Source organism: Denticeps clupeoides, chromosome 20, assembly GCF_900700375.1.
Source record: "Denticeps clupeoides chromosome 20, fDenClu1.1, whole genome shotgun sequence".
NCBI classification, from domain to species: domain Eukaryota; kingdom Metazoa; phylum Chordata; class Actinopteri; order Clupeiformes; family Denticipitidae; genus Denticeps; species Denticeps clupeoides.
This window is the reverse complement of record NC_041726.1, coordinates 17229634-17246628: the sequence shown is the minus strand read 5'-3', so window position 1 is coordinate 17246628 and position 16995 is coordinate 17229634. Positions and strand designations below refer to the sequence as shown.

The 16995-nt window shown below is 43.5% G+C and overlaps 1 protein-coding gene across 5 annotated transcripts in view; it reads right to left on the bottom strand.

Annotated features, from left to right (window-relative positions):
• dlgap3 (discs, large (Drosophila) homolog-associated protein 3) overlaps positions 1-16995 on the bottom strand; it is a 152969-nt gene that overhangs the window by 78957 nt on the left and 57017 nt on the right. For 4 of the 5 annotated variants that reach the window (XM_028963325.1, XM_028963324.1, XM_028963327.1 and 1 more), the window contains one exon: positions 16653-16707. The exons of the other annotated variant lie outside the window; for it this stretch is intronic. The gene's annotated coding sequence lies outside the window, so the exon portion shown is untranslated. The remainder of the gene's footprint in view (positions 1-16652; positions 16708-16995) is intronic. 5 annotated transcript variants of the gene reach the window in all.

Sequence of the window (16995 nt, the reverse complement as noted above, 5' to 3'; positions counted from 1 at the left end):
CAACAATATTTGTGGGCAAACTCTGCTTGCTGTGAATAATACATGTACTTTAATGAATGGAGGCAAGTGAGGTTCATGTCATAAAAAAAAAAAAAAAAAACATAAAATACATGTTTTGAGTATTTTGTAATCGAAATAGCGGAATTTGCCATTTTCCTCTTCAAATACAGAAGATAAATGCAAGAGACAGTAGTGACTAGCTACTATATTTTATTATTGTCTGTGACATATTTAGTTTTGCTAATCTGATGTAAAAATTGCAGTGAAAAAGGCACAAGGTCAGGCAGAAAGTACCATGGCCCACAGAAGGGGGAGGATGTGAAACCAACAGGTGACTGTTGCTGCTGTTCTACACAGAAAGTGCATTGCTGACTGACCATAGAAATTTTATTAAAATGATTGAAACTGGACTTTATGTACATCAATCTATTATTTTATTACTAATGATATGAAACAAACTGTAGTCACTGTCATGCTGGCAGCTGAACAGTGAATAATCTACTATTCAGAGTTTCCATATTTGTAAAAATAGCTCTCACCAGCCATGAACCTCACTGCACATCACTGTTTTTATGTTCTGAAAATAAATGTTTGAGAACCTTTGTTTTGGGATTTGTTGTTTAAGTATAATGAAGGCATTATGGGTAAGCTCGTACTGCACTGCATTGGCAGAGAAACCCCAGGTCACTCAGTTGCAATTGATACCCATCATCTGTACATCCAAAGGGCAAACAAACTCATAATTACAAGCAGCTTCTGTGGGCCAACAGATTAAATGGCAGTCTGAAACTGAAAAAAAATTAAAGTGAAGTGATCTGTGGAGCACAGCACATGGATCACACAACTGAATGTGTTCTCTGCAGATGCCACTGAGCAAAGCACCCACACACTGCTCCCCGGGCACCTTTCATGGCTGCCCACTGCTCACCAAGGGTGATGGGTTAAAAGCAGAAGACACATTTTGTTGGCAGATGCCACTGAGGTGCCACTGAGCAATGCAATGTCCCCACATATCCTTGGACTTCATCAGTGGTCTTCCAGAAGCCGATAATATGACCACCATCCTGACCATAGTGGATAGCTTCTCGACCTGCCCGGCCTTCCTTCCTATGCCACAACTGCCGACTGCCTCCACGCGTCCCCCCCAGGACATTGTTTCCAATCAGGGACCCCAGTTCGTATCAGCTGTGTGGAAGGCTTTCCACACATGACAACATCCGTGGCAACTGCACTTCCTAGTGGGACAGCAAGTGTGGCTCTCCACACAAGATATACGTCTCAAAAACAAGTCGCACAAGCTGTCTCCTCAGCACTTCAGGCCGTTTCAGATCCTCAGCCAGACTCAATGAGCACTCTTCACCCACCGGCTCTGGATCCTTCACCTCTATGGATCATTGACCTGTCTACATTGTGCAATGGATCGTGGACTCCCGTCACCGCGGTCGGGGAGTCCAGTATTTGGTGCATTGTGCTAGTTATGTACGATCCATCCCTAGTGACTGAGTACCTGCGGCATACTGATGCCATCGGGTGTCGGTCTTGGAGGGGGGTACTGTCATGTGACTTACAAAAGTAAGACTGTTCTTATTTGTCTTCTCATCTATTGACTCATTCTTTCATCCTGTCCCTTCCGCAATCCTGTCCTTCACGCGAACGTTAAGATTCATGGGGTGTTGCGGCTTATGCTGGCTCACGTTCACAGGGGTTCTCGTTCCGACCAATACACGCTCTCTTTCTGTTCTGTTCATACAACAGAGAGCTACGCCTCTAAAGCTTCATCCACGTGAAAATCCCACAGTAGGACTGCAGGAAACTGCTGCTCTTCTTTACAGAGTCACATGAATCTACTAGTGCATGCCAAGAAAAAAGAACACGGCAGAAAAGGTAATTTTTTGGCTCACTTAGCTAAAAAAAGATAACCCTTCAGCCCCAACCAACAATAGAAATGTAAAAATGTACTATTCATATAATTTCAAAAACAAAAGATTTCAAGATATCCATGATTTCTATCGACATAAAAAATATCGACATTTTGAGATGAAATATTGCACATTGTCATTTCTCGAATGAACCTGCTTTGAGATGCTCCAATGTGCATCCTCATCCACATCCTCCAGCTCGAATGCAGGAGTTCATATATAGCCAGGGTCTGACTATAAAACCGGATCATTTTTCAGGTTGTGTCACGCCTCCGTCCTTCAGCTGCGGCTCCACTTCCATGAAATCCTGAGCCTGTCTCATTTTCTTCCCCAAATGGCCCATACATTTTTCTCCTCTTTTTTCAGCTGTCTGATACTGGTCTGTTGTTTGCCCTGTTCTTTGTGTACATTTTTATTTTAAATTAATTTCTGTTATTCAGGCCTTCTGTCACAGGTTTATTGGTGAATAGAGGCTTCAGTGATCATAACCATCTAAAGCCCGGTCAGAGCGCTGGCGCCTGCAGTTGTCAGACACAGAGGCAGAAAAACAGAGCAAGACAGAAGGCAAGAAATGTGACCCCAGAGACGGATGTGGAGAAAGGTGAGTGAGAGAGGTAGAAAGGGGGTGGGATATTTGAGTGCTAATTGGAACAGGTCACACCTCAGTTGTCAGTTTGATGGGAAGAAATGTTGCGGTGCAGCGTCTCTCTGCTCATTAATTCAGGCGGTGGAAGACACCGCTGTTTACTCAGACTGTTTGGGGCTCTGGTAGGGGCGCATCGTGACATTGTTAGCGCTTGACTATTATTTTCAGCTCTGAGACCCACCCATAACTCCAAATTCTTTCTGAACATGGTGCTCAGCTATGGGCTCACATGAGGCTACAATAAAGTGAACTAGATTGTGGCATTTCAGATGACACTAAAATCTGTAGAGCACTGTTGCTCAGCTACCATCCAGAAAAAAAACAAGTTTATGTGGCAAAATTTCAAAAATAGAAAGTAACCGCTGTCCAAACACAGCTCTGAAGCAAGGGGTGTGGTCATGGAAAACAGACTGAGACACCCTTTCCACGGCGCTGTTACTGGTGCCAGTCTTGAAGTGGGGAACCAGCGCTCATTTCTACTGACTGGAGAACCCAGGGGGAGTCAGGTGACAACAGCATGTAATACGTCACAATACCACAACCAATCACTTCACTTTCACTATCATTTTACAAACCGGCAATGGCAGAAGATGTCAGTTTCTTTTACTGTGATGAACATTGTGTTTATTAACACAGCTGCATTCAGAGGCCAATCTAGAAAAGGGTCTTCTAGATATCACTTAAAACAAGGCCTGATGGGAGGTAGAGATTTATCATTTCTACACTGGAGACTGTTGATCTGTTGTGTAGAGTGGACAGGATAACTTTATAGTAGTGTTCATAAAAATGCACAGAGAAGCAGTCATTTATGATAAAGAAAATACCAGAAAGTACTGTTGCCATGGTGCCCTTGGCTGTTGGTGCTTTGTCCAAGCCTGATTGGTCATATGATCATGACTGAGAGATGGAGAAGAGATAGCACATTAGTTTGAGCTGGGTGAACAATTTACATGAGCGTCTAACAGCTGGTGCAGCAGCAGGAAGCAGATTTTCTGTGTGTGTGTGTCTGTGTGTGTGTGTGTCTGCGAGCAAGCGCAAACAGCACAGTAACAGGCAACATGCTGTGCTGAGAGGCTGAGTGTCTCTAAATGTGAGTGATGCATCATGACTGAAAGAGATTTGAACAAGAACCTGCTGTGTACAAGCTTTAATTGTCAATGTGTTTCTCTGGCATAAGTGCAGTGTACATGCATGAATCCGCTGTGTATTTAGAGTTGTTCTTTTCTTAGTGCAATCTTTATTTCTATCAGTTTTTTCAGTGATGCCCATCATCAATTTTTACTTAACTGAGCAACGGGTTGTGGGCGTGACTGTGTTGCACATATAGATCTATACATATTGTGGTATTGAGTTACCATATTCTCTCATGTTTAAATTACCAACTTTTAAAGTTTTACAAAGGAACATCAGCAATGAAGTTGCATTGAGTATGTTCTTTAAATGCTGGTAGTAAAAAGAGCATTATTTCATCATGATGGGTTTTGTGGCCTCTTAACCCTGTTTCTCAAAGACCCCCTATTTGAAGGTTTTAATTTGCCTTCATCGGACAGATTATTGTCTAATAATGATTTCACATCTGAAAAGCAGATCTGGAATGAAAGCACCAGGATGCTTAATACCCCAAAAATTAGGTTTTTAGAAATTATCTGTAGGGAAAATGGCTGGCTAAACTGGTAGGCCACTCCAGAATCTTGTAATGCCTTTTAAATAGCCTCTCCGTCGTTGCCTGGGTGGTGTCTTTGAGGTCATTGTCACACTGGAAGATCCAGCAATGTTCCATCTTCAATACTCTAACTGATGGAAGAAGGTTTTTTCCCCAAATTTCACAATACATGGCCCCATTCATCCTTTCCTTAATATGGATCAGTCGTCCTATCTCCTTTGTAGCAAAACAGCCCCAAAGCATAATATAGGGTTCCCCCTCAAAATACGACTTCTACTTTGGTCTCATCTGACCACATGACATCTTTCTCTGGAACATCCAGATGGGGTCTTTAGACAGGGCTGGACATGTGCTGGCTTGGACATGTACTACAGGATGTTAATGCATGACAACGTAATGTGTTCCTAATAGTATCCTTTGTTACTGTGGTCCCAGATCTCTTCAGATTATCCCTCTCCATTCTCAAGACCATTTGAGATCTTGCATGGTGTCCCAGGTCGAGGGAGATTGTCGGTTATTCCATTTTCTAACAATTGATTCAACAGTTAATCTCTTCTCACCAAGCTACTTGCTTATTGTTGACTGGCTCATTCCAGTCTTGTGCAATTTTACAACCTGGTCCCTGGTTTTGTTAGATAGCTCTCTGGTCTTGGCCATGGTGAAGGATGGAGTCTGATTGTTTAAAGGTGCAGACAGGTGTCTTTTATACAGATAACAAGTTGAAACAGGTGCCATTAATACAGGTAACAAGTGAAGTTAAGAAGATTAGGAACTGTCAGTGCCAGAATTATTGCTTGTTTGTAGGTACTAAATACTTATTTTCTGCATCATTATTAAAATAAATTCTTTAAAAACCATATAATGTGAAATCCTGAATTTTTAACATTCTGCCTCTCCTAACTGGAGGGCGGTTAATAGATGCTGTGGAGCAGCCCGTCGTCGACTTTGACATTTTGTGGACAATCGCTACACGCCTGCGGGTTAGTTTTTGTTCTCCCCATTATTTCCACTGTTTTCGGCCCTTGTGCAATTTTCCTTTGTGTTTGTTGGGAATTTCCCAAAATTCCCCACCTCTGTGCTTCCTTCCCCCGTCAGCTTGCGAATGAGGAGGAAGACTGCGACAGGGACTGACGGGACTGCCTCCCTGCGCGTAGCAGGGAGGGGAGCTGGTGGCACTGCCAGCAGGGACCCTGAAGGGTCAGCCCTGATTTTTGTGTGCAGGTTGGAGGGACCGAGGCCACCATGCAGGATGACATCTGAGAGCCAGCCACTGATGGTACTGCTAGGGCTCCAAGGACGTAGCCTGTGGAGGTGGGGCTCTGTAAGGATTGGGGGCACCTGGGGACGCACCTGGGCCCAATCAGGACTGCTGTTATAACAACAACAACAACAACATTTATTTCTTATATAGCCCAAAATCACATAGAGTATGTCTCAATGGGCTTTGACAGGCCCTACAGTTGACACCCCCCACACTTGACCCTTCTGCACACAAGGAAAAACTCAGCCCTTGTGTCGTTTTTCTTTATTGTTAATAAATCATTGTTCCCAGTATGTACTGCCTCTCCGCTTCCTTCCTCCTTCAGCTCGCAGACGTGACATGTACCTAGAAAATGACAGACCCACAGATCTTTTTAAGTAGGATCGGTGGCTGCCAAATATTTTTTTGCCCCACTGTATGCAGTGCATTTAGCTCCATCAAATTGTTATATTCATCCTTTCATAATGTCATTTAATTCCAGTGACAAGTAATGAAGCAATACGGCAAGTTATTATTTGTCTTATCTATAAAGTGACAATGTTGCTGAAAGCATGTGTACAATCACATTATTAATATTAATAGTAGTAGTACTGAGCTGAATGATGTTAAATGCACAATAGCGTCTAGTTAACATTCCCCAAATGTTCTCAGGGAATTCAAGAATAACATCCCACCATGATGATGTAGCAATAGGGGGGACATTGTTTACTGAGTAACCTTGAAAGTCTACCTCTACATAGTACCCACCAACCCACTGACATCTGTTAAAGATTAAAGATGAGAAGAGAGAAGCTCTGACTGTGCAACATGATAGCTAACGTGAATCTGCAGCAAATACCACAGCAAATATTCTGCAAATTGTCAGGTCAGACTGGGACAGGTGCTTTTTTTTTTTTTTTTTCTAATTCCCCCAGAATTTCCAGGTTTGGTTTGAATCATCTCTAAACAAGTGGTTCAACTGCTTCGTTAATGTGTCCCTGTCACCCTCCTGCGAGAGTAAAAGGTTATCCCACATGACTGCCTGTTTTCTGTACAGCTTTTTATAATAAATAGTGGGAGAGAGCAGGCAGGAATACTGAAAGCGAATAAAGGTGACATTTTCCTGTAGTGTTAGACTCATTTTTCAAGCTCTCAGAACACACACACACATGGAGTGTAACACATTTTTCTTCATCTGAGAGAAAGTGCAAAATAGCCCTTCCTTGTAGGTCCTCAGGCGAAGAGTTCTTACGCAACAGACCTGCTTCCACTGCAGTGCAGAGCTTTTGGGAAGGTTCACACCTCAGACCAAATGCCACAGCACCTCTCTGTTTATGGTGTGCTAAGTATGACCCCAGGAACAACCATGACCCTGAAATCTATCTGCGCTCTGTTTCTGTGAATGTAACCTGTCTTGATTCTAAAAAACAATTTGATTAGTCATACAAAAAAACCCTAACAAACACGCCTGCTGCGTGCAATATTATGAAATGCAAAGGTGTTATAAGTGATTTGATTGGAGGTAATTATTGGAGGAGGTAATTTTTTGGAGGAAGTGTATTTTGGCCGACAACTGCTAATGTTTGATGGAGAGGAAGGAATGAGAGAAAAAGGACAAACAAAAAGCACTGCAAGCTCATATCTCAGCAATCTGCAGTAATACAAAGGTATGTGTTATCACGCTCTAATTCTTACCTACATGAACATATGTGTGTGTTTATGCATGTGTGTGTGTCTGTGTGTGCATACATACACAATGCTCACCACCACACTGGATTGAGATCTGCCCTAGAGCAAATACTGTAGCACAGCTGCTAATTAGGATGGGCAGTAGGGAGATGTTTCACAATATAGCAACACACACACACACACACACACACACACACACACACACACATACACAAACCCTGACCAAACAGGATGTCTTCTATAATTTCCCTGATGGAATCTGAAAGACAGTTCAGTTCACCTGTGTTCTTCCACTGGACTCTTAAAAGCAGCGGGTCTCTGTCTGACTAATGGTAGCTGAGGCTGAGTTACTTAGCAGTGGGCATTACAGACCCCTGTCAATCTCTGAACAGGGTGTAGAGAAGAGAATAATTGGAGGGCAGATCTCATGTGACGGACACCAGGCTACAGTCATTTTACTCCAGTCATTTTTAATGAAAGTGATTAAAGTGATATGATGCACTCAGCACACAACAAAATGTGTCTTGCATGTAACCCTTCTCCCTTAGTGAGCAGTGGACAGCCATGATAGGTGCCCGGGAGCAGTGTGTGGGCATGATGCCTTGCTCAAGGTGACATATCAGTGGTACTTTGAAGGTTGGTGGATTCAAACCTTGCAGGCATCAACGCAGACATCAACGCAGAAACAGATGAGAAAGAAGTCTGCTTCCTCTATAAATACTAGGTATTTACTAGGTAAAATCTTTGATCAGTACCTGCTTATCATTCGTGGTTCATCCTGTCTCTGCTGACCAAGCTCCAAGATTGCCCTCGTCTGTACTTCTTTTGACTCGAACATCCACTATCCTTTCACATGGACACGGATTACTCTTTGGAATGCCCCTTTGGTCTTATGGCCACTGGAAAAATCCCAGCCTGGAGACAACATGTCTGCCTGCCCCTGTCCTGTACCCACCAGCCACGGTAACTGTTTACCCCATGACCAAATGTCACCCCATGTCGTTTCATCTCTCCCCCTCTCTCCCTTCCTGCGCCTACACCACCATTTCTTGTGCAAGCCAGCCACAATGGCAAAGAGTTTTCATTACTGTACAGCTGTAGGCTTTGCCCTCCCCTCTGCTACGTGCCTTTTGACCTTCACCCGGACAGTTACATATATAATGAGCACTTATCCGGGTCTGCGTCACGGGGACAGCATCCCACGTAGGGAATCCTAGACAGCCCTCTCCCCAGCTCAACCAGTTCCTCCGGCAGGACCCCAAGGCAATCCCAGACCAGATTGGAGATATAATTTCTCCAGCGTGTCCTGGGTCGACACGGGGACCTCCTGCCGGCAGGACATGCCTGAAACAACTCCCCAGGGAGGCGTCCATGAGGCATCCTGATCAGATGCTAGAACCACCTCAACTGGCTCCTTTCGATGTGGAGGAGCAGCGGTTGTACTCTGGGTCCCTCCCGAATGTCCGAGCTCTTCACCCTATCTCTAAGGCTGCCCCCAGCCACCCTAAGGGAGAAACTTATTTCGGCCGCTTGTATCCACGATCTCATTCTCTCATTACCCAAATCTCATGAGCATAGGTGAGGATTAGGACGTAGATTTACCGGTAAATCGAGACCCTTGCTTTCTGGTTCAGCTCCCTCTTCACCCTCGCCGGGAACAGGTCCAACTTACTGCTATGCAGACCAAGCTCACACTCCTTTGGTACAGGGACTGAATGGCCTTAACCAAAGGCCATCCACCCCATACTCCTGGAGCGCCCCCCTATAGGGTGGCCCCAGGGACAGGGTCATAAGCCTTCTCCAAATCCACAAAACACATGTGGATTGGTTGGGCAAAGTCCCATGCCCTCGCCATCACCCTAGTAAGTGTAAAGAGCTGGTAAACAGTTCCATGGCCAGGATGAAAACCACATTGCTCCTCCTCAATCTGAGATCTATGAACTGGACCCTCCACTCTAGTACCTTAGTACTCCAGGAAGGCTGAGGAGTGTGATCCCCCTATAGTTGGAACACACCCTCTGGTCCCCCTTCTTAAAAACAGGGACCACCACCCCAGTCTGCCACTCCACTGAAACTGTCCTGATGTCCACGCAATGTTGCAGAGACGTGTCGACCACAACATTCTACAACATCCATAGCCATGAGATACCCAGGACGGATCTCATCCACCCTGGGGGCTCTGTTGCTGTGTAGCTGTTTGACTACCTCAGCAACTTCTGCCCCTTAGATTGGACAGTCCATACCCAGGTATCCCAGTCCTGGTTCCTCCTTGGAATGTGCGGTGGTGGGATTAAGGAGCTCCTCAAAGTATCCCTTCCACCGCCCGACTATAGCCTCAGTCGATGTCAACAGCTCCCAATCCCCACTGTAAACAGTGTGAGCAAGTTACTGCCTTCCTCTCCTGAGGCCTTGTCAACTGCCACTGCTGCAACCTGCTTGGCCATCCAGTACCTGTCTGTTGCTTCTGGAGACCCACAGACAAGCCATGCTCTGTAGGCCTCCTTCTTGAGCCTGACGACTCCCCTAACCTCTGGTGTCCACCAACGGGTATGGGGGTTAATGCCACGACTGGCACCGGCCACCTTGTGACCACAGTTAGCAACAGCCGCAACAGCAATTGTAGAGTGGAACAAGGTCCATTCGGACTCAATGTCCCTCACTGCTATCGGGACGTGGTCAAAGTTCGTCCGGAGGTGGGAATTGAAGACCATCTTGAAAGGTTCTTCTACCAGGCATTCCCAGCAGTTCCTCACTATACGTTTTGGTCTGACAGGTGCACGTGGCATCTTCCCCTCAAATTCAAATCTCAAATTAAAATTTTATTTGTCACATACATAGTCATACACGGTATGATATGCAGTGAAATGCTTTTTGCCACTGTACAGACCACAGTATTGCAAATGTTGCAAGTATACAATGAACCAATATGCAAATTTTGCAAACATAACCAAATACTACACTTTTACGTCTTTAACATAAAATAAGTGTAACTGGTAGGGTGAAGGTGTTCAAATGAGTGAAAGACAATGTTTAAAAAAAGAGCAGTAAAGTAAAAAGCACAAAGATTTTGTGCAAAGTGATTTGTGCAAAGTGATTTGTGCAAAGAGTCCAGAGTGATTGAAGGTGAAAGTGCTGGAGTTTTATGTAATGTTGTGGTTGAGAGCTCGGACAGCCTGCGTGAAGGAGCTCCTCCTCATTCTCTCTATGTTGGACTTCAGGGAGCAAAAGCGCTTCCCTGATCGCAGCAGAGAGAAGAGTCCATTGTTGGGGTGGCTGAGGTCCTTCACTATCTTCCTGGTCCTGGTACAGCACCGTTTGCTGTAGATAGACTGAAGGTCAGGGAGCTTGGTACTGATCAAACCACCCTCTGTAGGGCTCGCCTGTCCTGCATGGTGCTGTTCCCGAACCAGGTTGAGATATTTCCTGTCAGGATGCTCTCTATGGTGCAGGAGTAGAAGTTCCTGAGCTCCTTGGAGGGCAGTCTGAAGTCTCTCAGGCGTCTGAGGTGGTAGAGACGCTGCCGGGTCTTTTTCACCACGGTGTTGATACCTGGCATGACAGGTCCTGCATGATGTTAACACCGAGGTAACGGAAGCTGTCCACTCTCTCCACTGGGCTCCTGCTGATGACAGAAGTCTGGTAGGTCCTCTACTGCTTTGTACTGAAGTCCACTATTAACTCCTTTGTTTTGCTGACATTCAGGTGGAGATTGTTCCTCTGGCACCAGTTCACCATATTTCCAACCTCCTCCAGGTAGGCCGTCTTGTCGTTGTCAGAGATCAGTGTCGTCAGCAAACTTGATGATGCAAACTTGATGCAAATTCCCCTGTCATCTGATCCAGCTCACCATCAAGTGGTGATCAGTTGACAGCTCCGCTCTTGACCCAAGTGTCAAAAACGTATGGCCACAGGTCAGATGATACGACTACAAAGTCAATCATTGACCTGTGAACTAGGCTGACCTGGTACCAAGTGTATCGATGGGAATCCTTTTGTTTGAACATGGTGTTTGTTATGGCCAAACTGCTGCTTGCACAGAAGTCCAATAACGAAACACTACTCACGTTCAGATCTGGCAGGATGTTCCTTCCAATCACACCCCTCCAGGTCATGCTGTCATTGCCCATGTGAGTGTTGAAGTCCTCCAGCAGGACAATGGAGTCCCCAGTCAGAGCTTTCCAGGAAAGATCTTCTTAACCATTTTTTGTCTAAGCCTTTACCTTAGACCAATTTTTCAAGTGACCCAGACAACATAGTTCGTAGGATCATTAGGGCTCTCAAACTCCTCCACCACGAGAAGGTGATGGTTCAACCACCTTGAAACAGTGGATTGGTGGATTGTTCTCTGCAGCAATCCACCAATCAGGAACACACACCCACACACAACTTGAGAAGAAAGTTGAGGTACACACACATTTGCCAAAGATATAAACAGTGCATAAAAGGAAGCCCTGACGTGGTTCAGGGCAGATTAATTGACTGGCTGGCTGTTGTCTTACTGCACATTGCAATAAACTACTGCCTAGTATAATTTCCAGTTTAGGTTTTTCCTGAACAAATCTCCAACAATCCTCCACAACACCAGACACAGAATATGGAATGTATTCACTGACATTTTTAGCATCAAACATCTCTTCAAGCATGAGTAATTAAAAGCAAGCATGTGTAATTAAAGTTTCATATCATGCACTAGTGAATTTGCAGTACATACTGCATAATCTGTAAGTAGATAAGTAGGATGATTTATTTAGTGTTGGCTGAACACCAATCTAAATCAATCTATTCACGTTTCTGGACTCCAGTTAGTTCTACTTTTTACATTTACAGCATTTATCAGATGCCCTTATCCTGAGCAACCTGCAGTCAGTAGTTACAGAGACTTGCTCAGGGACATAATGGTAGTAAATCGGCTTTGAACCTGCTTGTGGTCTTCTGGTTTAAAGTGTGTTACTGCTAGGCTACTATATTTACATTTAAATTTATGGCATTTCGCAGACACCCTTGTCCACAGAAAATTACAACATGCTTTCAGGTTACCACCATTGAAGTAATCAGTTCTGGTTCACTAGGACCCCAACTATGAATACAATCATTTTATTCATACTATAAGTCGGACTACAAGAAAGTTTACAAGTATTATCTAAATCGGAAGTGACTCTGCTTGGGGGAAGTTTGTCCACCCCCTAGAGGCCAAGACAGAGAAGAGTCTAGATGTGAGAGCTTCATTATTTTGAATCTGATGCAGGCAGCTACTACTTTTTTTGGCTAACTATTAAACGCAGCAAAGAGGTAGATGTTGATATCTATAGGATTGTTTAGGATTATAAGGCAGTAGTGGCCTAGTGGGTAAAGAAATTGACCCGTAATCAAAAGGTTGCAAGCACTGTATTAAAAAAACACTCATCTGATGTTACCTGGCATGGCACAATAAAGGTTACAAAAATGAATAGTTTCTAATTTATTAACACCAGTCGATTACTATTGCAGTTTCATGTAAATATTGATGGACCAGAGGAACCCTTTGGGGCTGGAACTGGCTGCAGATGGAGCCTGGTGACTAGACAAAGAAACCAGTGCTGGCAAGCCCACTGGAACCAAAGAAATGGAGAAAGGTAGAATCATGTGATGAAGGGAGAGGCAAGAAAGGGAGCTGAACCTGGCAACTCTGCTAGGAAGCATGGAGGAAGGAAGAGCCAGGTGATGAGAAGAATAAACTGGTGCTGAACTTGGCAACCTCACTGGAACAAGAGAAATGAAGGAAGGTGGGACCAGGCAATGAAGGGCAAGAAAGACAGATGGACCTTGCAACTCAAATTCAAAATGTCACATACACAGTCATACACAATATGATATGCAGTGAAATGCTTTAGCGACTGCTATAGACCTCAATATAGCAAATATTGCAAGTATACAGTGAAGCAATATGCAAATATTGCAAACAAAACCAAATATTACACTTTTATGTTTTTAACCTAAAATATGTGTAACAGGTGGGGTGAAGGTGTGCAAATGTGTAAAGTGAAAGTAAAGTAAAAATTTGCATATTGCTCTACCCCCCCCTCAAATTCTAGGGGGGGGGGGGGGGTAGAGTCCAGAAGTGATTGAAAGTGCTGGAGTGTATTAGAGTCTGTCCTATGTAGTAGTGTTGTTGTTGAGAGCTCGAATAGCCTACGGGAAGAAGCTCCTTCTCATTCTCTCTGTGTTGGACTTCATGGAGCGGAAGCACTTCCCTTATTGCAGCAGAGAGAACAGTCTATTGTTGGGGTTGCAGATGTCCTTCACTATCTTCCTGGCCCTGGTCCAGCACCGCTTGTTGTAGATTAATTGAAGGTCAGGGAGCTTGGTACAGATGATGCGTTCAGCTGATTGAACCACCCTCAGTAGGGCTCGTCTGTCCAGCATGGTGCTGTTACCGAACATGGTTGAGATGTTTCCTGTCAGGATGTTCTCTATGTAGAAGTTCCTAAGCACCTTGGAAGGCTGTCTAAAGTCTCTAAGGTGGTAGAGACTCTACAGGGAGTTTTTCACCATGGTGTTGATGTGACAGGACCATGACAGGTCCTGTGTGATGTAAATGGGAGGAGCTGGTGTTGTAAAAAGGAGCTGGTGTTGGAATTGGAAGTACCAGCTCCCATTCCTCTTCATCATCTGACTCCTTCCAGTATTCTCAGTAGTTAGGCCAGGGTGGAGTAGTCTATTGGTCCTCTTGGCTGGGATTGCAGAGAGAGCATCAGAATGATGCAAAAAACTGTCATCCTCACCTCCTGGTGCTTTGTAGGTGTTGGCTGTTCCCATTATTGGTCATCAAAATTTGAATATAAAGTTCATTTTTTGGTGCAAACCAACTGAGAAAGCATATAGTAACCAAAAGTACACTGCTCGCTTTCTTATTCTATTACACACACACATAATGAGAATGATATACATTCAGTCACTGTCAGCTGAGAGTCAAGTGATGGCCTTCCATGACCAGAACAGTCAGAGTAAAATGTCACGAGCACTAAATCTCAGATGCCACTGGAATGCCAGTTCTGAAAAGGTCAGTGATCGTTCACCTCAACAGCTCTGGAGTGAATGAGTAGTTAAATTTAGAGACTGAGAACCTTAAAGTAATCCAAAATTCCAGCAGAAGACTATCTATTTTTTATCATGAGAGTCCCAGCCCTCCCATGCCTTAAAAGCTGCAGTTGCAAAGATCAAGAAGAGGTTTAGGTCATCAGTCTTGGTTGCTTCCCAAAAGTCAGCTGAGAGCTATTGACAGTTTACTAATGAATTCTTGGTTGTGTACAAGAAATACATTTTAACTTTTTTTGGGTCACAAAACGGTACAAATTGGTACATTATTTCAGTTAATTTCATTTACTTTAGTTTCAACCTCAACCTCATCCCCTTCATATACAGTGAATTTGAAAAGTATTCACAGTGCATCACATTTTCCAAGTTTTGTTATGTTACAGACTTATTCTAAAATGGATGAAATGCATTTTTCCTTAGAATTCTACACACAACACCCCATAATGACAACGTAAAAAAAAAGTATTCACAGCCTTTGCTCAATATTTTGTCATTTTGCACCTTTGGAAGAAATTACAGCCTTGCGTCTTTTGGAATATGATGCCACAAGCCTGGCACACCTATCCTTGGTCAGAGAGTTCAAGGCAAGCTGGAATGTGCCTTTTACTAAGGACTGGCTTCCATCTGTTCACTTTACCATACAGATCTGATTGGTGGATTGCTTCTAGGTTGTCCATAAGGTTGCCGGTTCAAATCCCAATCCTCTAAGGTACCACTGAGGTGACACAGAGCAAAGTACCATCCCCACACTCTGCTCCCTAGGCACATTTCATAGCTGCCCACTGCTCACTAAAGTGATGGCTTAAATGCAGAGACAACAACTTGTTGTATGCCTTGTGTGCTGTGCTGCAGTGTTTCACAATGAAAATCACTTCACTTTCATTTTCTTGGTCACTTGCCTGACTAAAGCCATTCTCCCATGATCACTCAGGTGGACGTCCATCTCTAGAAAGATTCCTGGTGGTTTTTAAGTTCCACCTATGGATCATTGGGACCTTCAAAGCAGCAAAAACATTTCTGTAACCTTCCCCGAATTTGCCATGAGACAATCCTGTCTCGGAGGTCTACAGAAAATTTCTTTGACTTCATGCTTGGTTTGTGCTCTGACATGAACTGTCAGCTGTGGGACCTTATATAGACAGGCATGTGCCTTTCCAAATCATGTTCAGTCAACAATTTCCATGGTTGGACTCCAATTCAGCTGTAGATACATCTCAAGGATGATCAGGGGAAACAGGATGCACCTAAGCTCAACTTTGAGCTTTATGACAAAGGCTGTTAATACTTATTTACATGTTCTTTCTCTGTTAATTATGTTTAATAAATTCGCTAAAAACCTTTTTTCATGTTGCCCTTATGGGGTATTGTGTGAAGAATTGTGGGGAACAAAAATTAATTGAACCCATTTTGGAACTAGGCTGTAACATAATAAATGTGGGAAAGGTGATGCGCTGTCACTTTCCGGATGCACTGTGTGTTAGACTTAATCAACATTACATAGCAGGGATTTGACAATCATGTTGATTTGATAATCAGATGCAACACATACAGTAGCTTATAGAAGTCACTTGTTTAAAATGTATATTACTGTAAGTGGTTATGTGAGCAGAAGACAAACTGATCACCAAAGATGACATGACAAGTTTTCTGTGTTTCCTAGCCTCACAATTTTGTGTCTGAAGCTCTGAACAAGTCTTTCAGATTTATCTTTTGTCCTATCATTTGTCCTTTTATCAGAGAAATCGCAAGCCTGACTTTCCATTACTTGCAGCACTTCCTTGTTTCTATATTTTGGTTGAGAAGAAGAGAACATGTTTTTGTGAAATGGAGTAATGCTACAAGCATCCTTTTCTTAACTTCTCCTAGCATTACAATTCCTGTTCTTCAGTATTCTAAACCCGTGCCGCTTCAAGAGGCAGTGTCGGTGTCAGTGAGAAAAAGACACAGACTGCTACAGGGAGAATGTTTACACTGCTGTGACATTCACACATCCAACGCATAATGAGGTGGGGGGGGTGAAGTAACCATGGCTCTCATTTATTCAATGAGCACAGACCTGATCACAGTATCTGACAAGCAAATTAAAGTAATAATTGTGCATATTGTGAACATTGTTACAGTATGACATCACAGCTCTAGCGTTCCTCTCTTGAATTATCTCTATTATCATATACCAGTGGTTCTCAGCCCTTAGATCTGTAATATTTGGGGTATATTTGGCTAAACTAGTGCAGACTAGTGTAAAAAATAATCCCACAATCAACCATAGAGTAAGAGCCATTTGAATACCAGTCACTTCCTCTACCAATCAAAGCACCCAAGCAAACATACACAATTTATTTATTCACATATGTATTTCTTTACTCAATTCATCAGGCATCTGATCAGCAGCAAAAAATTATCTGTAGTAAATCAGTTTACCTGGCAGAGGAGGCAGGGTGCCCTACACAAGATGCAGACTCCAGACCGATTGAATCTATAGACAGAACATGAAACAAAATGTGAGCAAAACACACCAGAGAAATGAAACAGCAATTGTCTACATCTCTCCCTCTCATCCATTTCTGTCAATCAAGTAATGGCTCAGCCAACTCTGTTTTTTACAGGAAGTATTTATCTTTTCTCAGCTCAAATAATGTGATATGATTAGATGTAACAGGGCAGAGTGTGTTAAGTGATCTCAATCCCACAGCCCACTTCACTCCACTCTCATGCAACTGAGTGAATAAAATAATAATTTTCTCTTATGATTCTAAATATCTTT